The sequence below is a fragment of the Gekko japonicus genome, unplaced genomic scaffold (assembly GCF_001447785.1).
Source record: "Gekko japonicus isolate JY-2015 unplaced genomic scaffold, Gekko_japonicus_V1.1 scaffold6998, whole genome shotgun sequence".
Lineage (NCBI taxonomy): Eukaryota > Metazoa > Chordata > Lepidosauria > Squamata > Gekkonidae > Gekko > Gekko japonicus.
Window position 1 is genome coordinate 5,749 of NW_015175582.1, and position 3,452 is coordinate 9,200.

Sequence of the window (3,452 nt, forward strand, 5' to 3'; positions counted from 1 at the left end):
GAGAGAGGGACATGAAACACCTCGTTAAAGAACTGCAGTCCCTGAAGTCTCTTGCTTGGAAACCACAGCAGTTAAATAGCTTTCAAGCTAGTGTAAATGTGTAGCATATAGGCATGCTCTTTTGGGAGGGAATGTCTGTAAAAACATAAAAGGATGTAATGTAGGGACGGTGTTCTCTGTGTGGCAAACCCAGAAATTCACTGCTTCTGCAGGGAGATTGGGAACCAGAGTGCAGAAGTGCACAAGGAGTGCAGAAGTGCACAAGGTAACATCTGCTGACTTCATCGTGAGAAGTGACTTGGCAGAGAGTCACGGAGAGATAAGAGGGTGAGCTGTCTGCACAACACATTCCTGATGTCTGTGCTTATAATGAGGTTACTTGTAACTTTCGATGTATATGAGGGAGGGAGGAGGGGGAAGAGATTCTTAATAAAAGGCTGTGGAGTGAGAACACTCAGACAGATTTCTGCAGAGCTGTTTGTGTCCCGTCGTTCTTTTGAACCCTTCAACCTTCAAATGTCCTATCGGGGGTGGGCCTTTAATAGCCATGGTTTAGGTACAAAGTGATATTAAATGGCTGCCCTCCAGGTGGCTGGTAGAAGCTGAACAGCCTCAACACACACAAACAGAACAAGAAGAAAGTGGTGATGGTGGGGGTTGGAAAGAGAGGAATGGGTGGCTGCTAATCAAGGAAGGGAGGAAAATAAATTACATTCCCCCAAATCATGTAGGTGAAATTCAAGAAGGCTTGCCTGATGACCGTGCTGTCGCTTCGCAGGAAGGGGATCCTTCATCTGAGGAGGAGAACAACTGGCACTTGATCGAAATCTAAGCAGGAACAAATGTTCTGTCCACTGTGGTGGATGGGCCGCTAGTGCGCATGCGCGGATGCGGGCATATGCCCACATGGGCTTGTTCAAAAGGTAAACAGGAACAAACATGCTATGTGCTGTGTTGGATGGGCTGTTATTGTGCAGGCACGGATGCAGGCCTATGCCCACGAAGCTTGCCCAAAAAGTAAGCAAATGAAGTGTGTGTGCGTGTGAAGCGTGTGAAAGCCTTTTAAGTATTTTAAGTGTTCGGGGCAGGAGCAAACTGGGAAGAGGTGTTCCTCCCCGGACCCAGCCCAATCCTTGGGATCTGAATCGGAGTGCTTTCTGAGTTGATGGCGGCATATAAAGAACTACTGATCATCTACTGAGTTGCTCTCATATCTCAATGTGTGCCTGAGCTGTAGAATAGCCTTTGAAATGTATTGGTACTGTGGGCGGGAGACCTGGGCCCAAATATCTGCTCACATAAAGGAAACATAGGGTGATTTTAGCCAAAGTGATGGGTCCCACACCTGCCCCCATCACAGGTTGTGAGATGGTACTGTGACATCTTCATTATCCATATATGTGCTCTTTTGAATGTCAGATGAAAATGCATCTGCAATAAATCCTGTATCCAATTCATATGGAACACCTGCAGCAAAATATCCACAGGAACACAGGGCTGGGGAAGAAGGTAACGTGGGCAGATCCAGCAACTGAAATTATGTGCGTTGGTGGTCAAGTCAACCCAATAAACTCATTATATCAACGTATGAACAGACATCACCTCCCTTCCCCTCCCGCATGTCAACTTTTAATCAAAAGTCTGCATTCCACTGATGGGGTGGGTGAAACCATGTGACTGGGAGGATTGGTAGGGGAAGAAATTTTGACTGGAGAGTTGAGGAAATCACACGATGGGAGGGTTTGTGCAGCCAGAAACAATGCCAGGAACTTAGGGATATGCACAATGGTTCCTTTTTTATATAACATTTTTTATTTTTAAAACAAACACATCAAAACAAACATAGAAAAAAGTGGGGTTTACAAAGTGTTTCTAATTATATCTATTAAAAGTGGTTTCTTGAATATATCCAACAATAATACAAATGGGATCATCCACGCAGACAATATATACACAAAACAGTATGTACACTGAACAAACCAAGAATTCTGTTAATATTTCAATAGAACTACAAGAATATAGAAAAGCAACGCACAGGAGGGAACCTGTAGTGCATATTTCCTATTGCTTATATGCTGGGAAACAGGAAACATCAGAGTTAAAAGGCAGGAACTCTTGGCAGATGTGGAGAGGTGTGCCTCTTGAGGAAATCGCCAGTGGATGCCCACACCATCGAGAGAGCTGATCGCACCTCCTGCCCCTCTCTGCAGTGCTTTTCACCCGCTTGCCTCGGTGGCAAGCAGCCCTCCCCTCCCTAAACTCCACCCTTGCAGGCTCCGCCCTCAAATCTCCAGGTATTTCCAAACCCGCAGCTGGCAACCCTGTCCAAAACAGAATCCTCAAAGGCAGCAGGGGCACAGGGGTAGGCCAGTGATCATAGCCCTGACGGTAGTTGTCCTCTTCTAGTGTCACATCTCTGTGCCTTCCCAGCTGCTCCCCTCGGTGCACATAAAGGTACAGCACATACAGGACACAAACAGCCAGTAATGAGGTCAGCACAGGCTTTGCTTTTGGAGACTTGGTAGGCTTATAACCCAGGTCAGGGTTCTCTGAAGCTGTCTAGCGCTCTAGGCAGTGAGAAGGGGGCTTTCATCTTAGGACAGGCATGGGCCGTGCAGGTGTCCAAGGAACTCAAGAGACCTGTCAGGGCCCAAATGAGTCACTGTGCCTTTGGCCCTCCCTGTTTCTGCCTTTGGCCACTGATGCATAGATGCACTGCTCAGAGACTCTGGCAGGATCAGCCGACGGCACGATTTTCACTTCTGCATAAGTGACTCTATCCTGTTCCGCTCCAATATTGGTTTTCATGGGCTAAAAGGGGAGAAGAAAAAACAGAAATGGGATTAGTCCTGTGATGACTTCATCCAGTGACGTTGCAGCAGAAACAGATGCGAATGCTCCAAAGAAATAAGAAAAGATTTTGAACGGGAGCTTCCAAAGAGGTGCAAATGGCAACTGAGGATGTGCCGAGTATAGCAATGCCCATAGTGGCCAATGCTGGTATTCAGTTTAACTGGAGACATTCAAGGTGTATCAGGTAAAGGTAAAGGTTCCCTTGCTCGAAAGCCAGTCGAGTCCGACTCTAGGGTTGCGGTGCTCACCTCCGTTTCAAAGCCGAAGAGCCAGCGCTATCCAAAGACGTTTCTGTGGTCATGTGGCCGGCATGACTAAACAGTGTTTGGGGGCTGGCACAGCGATCCATTTTCTAGGCTCAGAGGTCAGGATTGGTGGAAACAGTGCAGTGTAGGAAACTCTTACCGTGTTCACTGGTTGTTGTCTTTCTCTGACAGTGAAAGCTGTGGGTCAGAGAGGCATCATTAGATTCTTTTTTTTTTAATAACAATTTTTTATTTAGGATATAAACATACATGGTCAACAATTTACATTTTCTGTATTCTCCCCCATTACACCCTAACCCCCCCCCCTTATATATGGCTTCCCACAGTGCTTCA